The sequence below is a fragment of the Anthonomus grandis genome, chromosome 11, assembly GCF_022605725.1.
Source record: "Anthonomus grandis grandis chromosome 11, icAntGran1.3, whole genome shotgun sequence".
NCBI classification, from domain to species: Eukaryota; Metazoa; Arthropoda; class Insecta; order Coleoptera; family Curculionidae; genus Anthonomus; species Anthonomus grandis.
The window spans coordinates 14,364,081-14,373,044 of record NC_065556.1 but is presented as its reverse complement, the minus strand read 5'-3'; the positions used below and the strand labels follow the sequence as shown (position 1 = coordinate 14,373,044).

The 8,964-nt window shown below is 34.4% G+C and overlaps 1 protein-coding gene across 1 annotated transcript in view; it reads left to right on the top strand.

Annotated features, from left to right (window-relative positions):
- Positions 1-7,934: 7,934 nt before the first annotated feature.
- The window catches only part of LOC126741903 (A-kinase anchor protein 1, mitochondrial), a 65,405-nt gene continuing 64,375 nt past the window's right edge, over positions 7,935-8,964 (top strand). Inside the window, exon 1 of the mRNA XM_050448368.1 lies at positions 7,935-8,101. The gene's annotated coding sequence lies outside the window, so the exon portion shown is untranslated. The remainder of the gene's footprint in view (positions 8,102-8,964) is intronic.

Sequence of the window (8,964 nt, the reverse complement as noted above, 5' to 3'; positions counted from 1 at the left end):
ATTAAGCCTTTGCATAACCAAGAAAGTTGATTAGCTATGAGGCTATCAAAAAGTTTAGGTATTGAAGATTGAATGCAAATACTTCTATAATTATCTATGACATCCCGACGGCCAGCTTTAAACAACGGCACAATAAAACTTTCCCTCCAGGCAATTGGAAATGTGGATGTTTGTAAGGAAGCATTAAATAACAAAGATAAAGGAATGGCAAGAGTACATACACACTTCCTCAAGAGAAAATTCGGAATCCCATCTGGGCCTGCAGTAATCTTGTTAGGGAGTGAGCTAATACCTTCAAATATATCATATGTTAAGATCTTAGTAATGTTTAAATTTAAACCATTAGCGGGAGCATTTTGCAGCTGATTATTATCAATACCAGGAGAATAAACAGTTTGGAAAAATTCTTTAAACATGTTTGCAATATCCAAACCACTGGACGCTTGCTTGTCACCATAAAAGAGCGTATTGGGAAGGGTATAATTGGACCTCTTATCATTGATATACTTCCAAAATGATTTAGGGTCATTCTGTAAGCCAGAATCTATCCCTTCAATATATTGTCGGAAGCACAAATCAGACATACGTTTGCATTCAGACCTAAGGCGAGAAAATTTTATATACTTTTCGTCTGTATTATCTCTCATATATAATGAATGAGCACTCCTTTTGTTCCTAGTTAACTTTCTAAGTTCAGGGGAGAACCACTTAGGAAATGAGGAAGTTCTATATTTCTTTAAAGGAATAAAATATGCAATCCCCATAGAGAGATATTCATAAAAAACGCTGATTGATAAGTTAAGATCACTATGAGATAAACACTCGTTCCAATTAATTGAGGAGAGAAAGATATTAAGCTCATTGTAGTTACCGCTTCGGAAATCATAAAAAAATTCTTCATAAGCTAGATTTGAAGAAATTGAGTTATTTGCTGTTGAAATATCCAAATGACACTCATATCCAATATGATGAAAATTAGCTTCGAAAAGAGGGTCAGAAGCTTTAAGAACATTTAAATCCTTAACATTAGAAAAAACCAAATCTAAAAATACATCTCTATCATTAGGAATCAAGTTACATTGATAAAATTTTAAATAACCAAATCTTTGTGCAACATCTAAAGCTGGGTCACCTCTTGGGCATTGAACCAGGAGACCATGCTCATCATTGCCCCATGCAGCCCTTGGTAGGTTGTAATCTCCAAACAGATATACATTTAGGTTGGCATATTGAGTAGTAACACATTCCATGGTTTGACAATGGCAGATATAAGTATCCCGAGGTGATTGTGGAGGTATATAAACACCACCAATAATGAACTTAGTCCCATTACACTGGCATAGAATCAGAATTTGCTCAATACGGTTCTCTTGAATAGAAATGCACTGTGATTGTATACTATCACTGACAAATATCAGAATACCACCTCCACTCAACTTACTGCTAGTTCGACAGCTTCTGTCACATCTGAAGACCCTGAAACCCTTGCACGTCAGTTCAGCATCTACAATACTGTCATTCAAATTGCTCTCCACCAATATAATTATATCATAAGAACAGGACATAATACTACTGAGTAATGGTTGAATCTTCATACGAAGACCTCCAACATTTTGGTAAAACACAGTTAATGGGGTTGAAGCAAGTTTTTTTGTTTGGACTCTACAACCACTGGAACACCTCTACGATACTGAATAATCAGGTTTTCCTCACCAGCAGATTTTCTATCTAATAAAGACTTCTTAGATTCCTTATATGCATCCTGTTCCATCTTAGTCTGGTCATTAGACAGTTTGTATGGCATCCCACGAAGCTTACCCTTACATTTAAGGGCCGTCTTAACAGTAGTAGCAGTGCATATCAGTTTAACCGGTCTAGTGCGATTGTAAGTCATTTAGTTTCATTCCTTTATATTATAGCAGAAAACCTGCAATAGTGATAATTCATGTTTTTGGCTTGTGATAAGTAAATATTTAGTAATATTAATTTAATAGTTTGGTTTTAGGTAAGATGGTTACATAGAGATATCTTACATTAAATCTTAGCGTCCGTTTATTTATTATTTATATTAATATTATATTGAGATGAATAAAAACCATTATTAAGTACGATCGCATTTTTAGAGTTAAATTGTAAGTGTATTTAACAATAAATCGTATTTTATTGTTAAATACAGATAAATTGTCGAATATCTCGAAAAACCCTCCAAATACAAGTGATTAAGGCAAACTAACCTATGGTTTTAATTCTCAGTATGATAAAATTATAAAAATGAAGAGTTTTCATAAAAAAATCTTTACCATTTCCTCTTCTAGAAAGAATCAAACCCAAATACTAAAAACCACCCCATATAAAAAAAAGTATAAATTCCTTTTATACATTTAAAATATATTGAAAAGTTAGTAGGGGAAGTCTTTCTGACAGATGATTTCAAAAAATACAGACTAAAATTGTAAAATTGCAAAAAACTAGACAGTTACTTAACATACACACAAACTATAAACAATAACAAATAATACTTGAATGGTACATTGCAAAACATCTAGGAAACCGTTAAAATTACAACAAATTGTACAATCTCGGATTAGCAGATTTCTACTTAGTATTGGGAGCGAGTGAGAGAAAACCATCGAACTGTAGTGTTATAGGGTGTAAATAAATAAATTCATGTGTTTTAAATATGTTAATAAGTCAAATGAAATGTTAGTGTTAGTGAAAATTTAGTTTGCTTATTAACGTAAGTATACACCGGTGATTTAATGGCTTTATTTATTTCCAGGATTTCCAAAAGATCCAACTTTAAACCCTTCTGACAAACGTGGGGCACTTTGGTATCCGCGTCAGGTTCAAACCTATTTCCAGCCTCAATAATATGATTGGCGAAAGGAGAAGAGGTATTGGTTATAAATCGGTTTATATTCTTTTCAATGACTTTGCTATGTTCTTTAACTCTCGTGCTCGTCTCGATTCTCCTTACGCTTTTTTTCATTTGTTAAGATGTTTGAAACAAAGAGAATTTATTATTTTGTCAAGATAACCATTATTCCAAGAAATTTTAAAAAATATATTAAGTTCTTTTTAAAAGGTTTTTGGGATAGAGGGATATGAAAAAGCCGATGGAAAAATGAGTTAAATATGCGGAAAACTGTTGATTAACTGGATTGTTTGAACAGAAGGTATAACGTTATTCGTGGGCGTTCGCTTTCTATCAATTTAAAACTCGAACTTCATGTTGTTTATTCTCTTAATTAAAAGGTCTAAAAAAGGTATTGCCTGATTGTTCCCGTTTAAAAGAAAAATTAACAAAATAAATAGAATTTATAAACTTCCCTTACTAGCTTTTCAATGTTAAAGTAACTCCACTTCAGAATGGATTTTTTCCTTAATTTAAAATATATCTTTCTTATAAAGTGTTCCGAAACAATTGTGCCAAAATGTAAGGGTGGGTAGATCTCTCTAAAACAAACGTTTTTACTTATTAACTCATAGGCGCATTAGCCTTATTTCTGTACAAATAGCCAATAGATATCACAAGAAAAAAGTTTAACAATGTATTTGACGTTCGAGACCAATCTCCGCGTGCCGGACACTCGCATAGCGTAGGCTTATAGGCTAGTAATTTATTATTGCGTCGTGGCAATGCGTAAAACTTACTTAATCTAAATTGTAGTGTGACTGTTTAAAAGTTTAAAATCGAGGATTTTACATTTGCTGAGTTAGCAAATCTATATATGGTTTACGGCCCTGCTGATGGTAATGGGAGATGCGCGTTGCGGATCCACAAAGAACGCTTTTCGCAGCGGCGCTTAGCAAGTCTATTGACTAAGAGGCCTATTTGCATGTTTAAAATCAAGACTGCGAAATATCAGATCATTACGGGTATGATTTGTTAATAAAGTCTTCTTCACCATAGTATGGGGAGAAGACCACGCACAGTACATGTACCAGGCATCGAAGACGAAATCTTATCACAAATTGATGAATCTCTTTCCATAAGTACCCAAGCTGTAGCGCAATCCTTGCCAATAAACCATGTTCGGGTAGGGGAGGTTTTACGCGAACATTTCATTTTTAAAAGGTGGTCAATTTGGAGATGCGTAATATGCTTTGTGTTTACGCGCAAGTAAATTTTAATGGACAGCATGCAAGACGCAGGTATCAGGAAATATTTCGAGATAGACAACAACCAAACCATAAATTATTCCAAAGAATTTATAGCCGACTAGGAGAAACTGGATAATTTCGGCCGAAAATGTCTGTTCTGGGCCGCCGAAACAATTTCCCAAGAACAGGATGAAGAAATTTTAGTCCGCGTAGCCGAAAATCATGATGTCGACACCCTGTATTTTAGTTACTATTAAAGTTAGGATAATGCAAGTTGACCTCAATCACATTACTTTGACGTAAAGAATCTACTGTTGTTCTATGTCCCATTACTTTCGGGACACCCTGTATTAAAAGTATCATAAAGAAAACACATTATTTAATTATCGACAGGTTTTTATTATAAACTTCTTTATATAATGTGTAGGTATGGTTTTTTATTATTATAGGCTGCCGAAAAATAAATGCTAAAAGTTATTAAAAAGCTTTATACATACAATACTAACTGAAAATGTCTATTCGTAAAGAAAATCCTTTTAATACTCTGATACAAATTAAATACTTTTTTATTAGGATATGATATTCCTTATTTTTTTTTACAAAGCATGCTTTTATAGAATAGTATAAAGCTTTTTAAAAGTTTTAATTACGATAGTGAAATTTGGCATTTAACATTTTTGTTACACCATATATACTTGATGGAAATATATAAACATATCAAATATAAATAGATTTACACATTTTAAAGGTAAATTATTGAAATCCAAAAGCCCAGAAAATCTTTAATAAAAAATAACAATTTTTAAATTGTAAGAATCACAGAATCGAAACATATCATTATCAAAAACAAAAACAGAACTTCTAACAAACTTTCAACATAAACAAAAGATGATTACATTTCAAAAAACAAAAATAAAACTTTTAACCTAAACTCTGACTAAAATAATATCGTTAATCTTCGTCACTTTCACCAGCCATACAGTCACTACACATGTAGTTGCCATGTTCCAAACAAATAGGTTTGCGATTTCTGGTTTGGGTAACTCTTCCTGCAGTGGTAAATGTAAAATTTATCTAAGGCGAAGTCTAATGGTACGTGGTATCCGATTATTAGTAGCTCTTTGTCGTATGTGTCCGTCTAGTAACTGCATACCAAGATTGTCCAGAAATATTCTTCGAGGTGTATCATCCATATATTTTGAATTGCTCTTGAAAATAACGAAGGAGTTTATTCCAGCTATATTAAGTTACATAAAAAATATAACCATTGGGCAGCGACGAGTAGCTCTGGCACAATCATAGGCCGCACACATCTTGTCCACTGTATCAACCCCACCTTTAGTTTGGTTGTAATCAACTATTATTTATGGTTTTCCAGTTTCTTGGTCTATTTTGTCTTCATTATGATGCATAGTTGACAACATAAGCACATTTTTATTTTTATTGGGAATATACGATACTATAGTTAGTACTATATTGTCTTGAAATGCAAACATGCTTGTCTGGTTGGGTCGTTTAGCAGGTTGGACAAATTCAAGTGGAAGTTCTCTTTTATTCTTTCTAATAGTACCAAGAATCGTGAGTTTATGATTTGTTGAAAGGGCGTTAGCAACAGCCATGCTGGTAAAGAAATTGTCCATGGTAATGTTTCTACGGCTTCCTGAGATGGGGTGACAAAGACGGGAAAGGAGGGAAACATTATCAGTTTGAACTTTATAAGGTCCAATCGGTTGTTGCCCAACATATATTTCCATTCGCAGTGTAAAACAATTTTGCGTCCACTAAAGAATATATTTTGATACCATATCAGTTAGGTTTATTGGGCATATATACTCGAAACCTGCATCTCCCTTGGAATGCCACCAACATTTCATCCACTGTTGTGAGCTCGGACACACAAAAATATTTAGACAAATTAGAATTGAATGAATCAAAGATCTCCCGGATCGGTGCTAATTTGTCATATTTTTGTCTCTCTATTCTAGTATTTTTATTATCAAAACGAATATACTGCAACAAAAATCTGAATCTTTCCTGAGACATTGTCAAACGAAATATTTCCATGGATGTTCCATTTGTTCTAAATAAGTCGGAGGCATTTACCCGACTATTTTTTGACATCGAACATAAATAAAGCAATCCTATAAGCGCTTTCAACTCAATAATGTCTGTGGGCCTTGCTGATCGGTTGTTTGGATTTAAATTGCACATTCCAATGTAGATCATTATCAACAATGACTTGCAAGATTTGATTTGTAAAAAATAGACTCCAGATCTCTGCGGCAAATTTTAACCCTTTTGCATTTCCCTTTACCCCAGGGAGAAACTTGATAATATTTAGGGCGCTTGTCCATACCTGAGAATTTCCTGGATGCTTTCTCCACTTGGTTTGGCCATCTTTTCCAATGTAATATGCAGCTTTTTCGTGCGCCACTTCGTCCATTATTTCATCTGGAAGATCCAAGATGTTGTTTGGGTCATCAATATCTTGCTCATCATCCGTGTTATGATCTTGAGTCTCTTCAGCATCATCCTGCAAACTCGAGTCGTCATCAAATGGCTCCTCATCAGTCGCAACCTCATCGAAGAGTTGGCCAAGATATTGTCGTTCCCTTTCGTAATTCATATTAACTACTGTAATCCAATATTTAGGTTTATTAATTTGCAAAAAGCAGAAATTAATTAAAAATTGTTACCTTAAAAAATTAGCATAAACACTAACGTGCGGAGTGAGAGTCCGCATAAGAGCCTAACTCCAACACGAAGCACCCTCTGTTTACCACTTAACACTAAATTGGAGCCCTCAATCGCAACAGGTACTGAGCGGTACAGCCGCCTACTCGGAATTCTTCGGAAAATACCGGCCAATTTTCGGCCATGCGAACTCGCAGTCCGCACGTTAGTACCGGAAGGTTAACCTGCTTTTGCCCAAATTAACTCCTACTCTTCTCGGACCTCTCTCTCATATGTTAGAGCCAAATGATCATACTGCCCATAATTTGAGTGGGGTCCATTTTATTATGTTATAGCGAATTCTATTGGGGATAAAATATAGCACGAGTGTGGAACCAGGAACCAGGGCAAAATTTACAAATCATTGAATTAGTGCAGGTTTGTGTAATCCATTAGGGCACCAAGGTGGCACTTTTTGCCCTGAGTGCACCCAGTTCCGCACGAGCGGCTCTAGGTCCTATCCCTTAAATAAGTAGAAAACATGGCGGTCATTATTTAGAGAATTTGATAAATGATTGCATATAAGCAAAACCAAATATTAAGGGAAGGTAACTTAAAACATAACCTCAGCTAACAACAGCCAATTTTTGAATTTTCCCCTCAAGGCTAAATCCAAAAACCATTGACAATGGCAACAGTGTGGTTTTTTACCTGAATCGAACCAGTACTTGAAAAAATTGATATGTCTTTCTCATTCCTAATTTAGGTTAAAATAATGGTATTTAGATGTGACGATGCTGCCATGCATCAGCAGTTGAAATACTTGAAAATCTATATTAGCGCCATCTCTGTGGCAGCTGATCAACCTATTAGTTATCAGGTCCTCTGTTGTTTCGCGTGCGGCGCCAGCATACTATTTTAAAAGTTACGATAAAAATGCAATATTATTACCTAAATTCTTGAATAAAAACTCATTTAGGGCATTTTCCTGATAAATTTATCCAAATTTCAAAAATCAAAGGTACCTTTAACAAAAAACATACACTAAATGTTTAAATAACACAAGACCAACCCTACTTTATATCAAAACAAAACGTGGTAAACGGCTGCGCGCGCCTCCCATCTTCTATCTCTCTCTGATCAAGAGCGACGTCCGCCATGATGCGATGAAGTTTAGATCAACATTTTGAGCACGTGGAATCTGATCTCCAAAATTTTCCATTTTTTACGTGGAAATAAGGAAGAAAAAAGTGAATATTGTGTGAACATTTGTGAAGAGCCGACCCGCGGTCCGTTCTGACTACTTAGCCGAAGGCAACAAAGCGTAAGTACTCGCAAAATTGCAATTTTAGTTTGACAATTATCGCAATCTGGTAACTATCTGGCCGGCATCTTATTTTTAGGGTGGCGGTCTCTAAAGACGTCCCTATTTTACCTTATAATTTTTAAGTTTTCTTCGTACAATTAGCATGAAAACGTTACAATTCATTATCGGAGGTTTTGCCGCTATTTTTTTAATGTTTTTATTATACATTTTTAAAATTATTTTCATAATTAGGCGTCTGTCATGCGAAACTTTTAAGACGTGGGAGAAAGTAGTCTGCCTAATTTCACCTATCATATTTTGGGATTTTATCCATAAGTTACGATATTTCTCCTAATAACATAACATAAAAGCCTAATTGCAACTATTCTACGGCTAAATTATTTTTAGTTCCGCTGACCCATTTCACACGGAATTTGCCGTGTGACTCGCCTATTTTGATGCAGTTAAAATACTACAATATTTTCAGTGAGACCCTCATACGGTGCCATATCATTTGAAAAATCATTTGTGTTTTAGATTTGGCTTCACAACGTAGGCATTTTTGAATAGTTGTAATATATTTGAATAGAGGTTCAAGGCTTTTGCTTACTTATAATCATCATTATACCTACATTTGTAATTTCCATAAGGAAGCATGGCGATTTTCATTTAAAACTAGACAAACAAATGTTTGCTATATTTTAGTTTGTTCAGGTATAGTTCCTGCACCAATAATATAATTTGATATTTCTTTTACCATCAGACCTTGAGAAACTTTAAGAAAAAATCACAGAGCAAAATGGATTGGTTGTTCAATATCAAATATTTTACAAACACTGTTTACAGTGAGAGTTATTACCTACATGTATTAGTTACAAGCT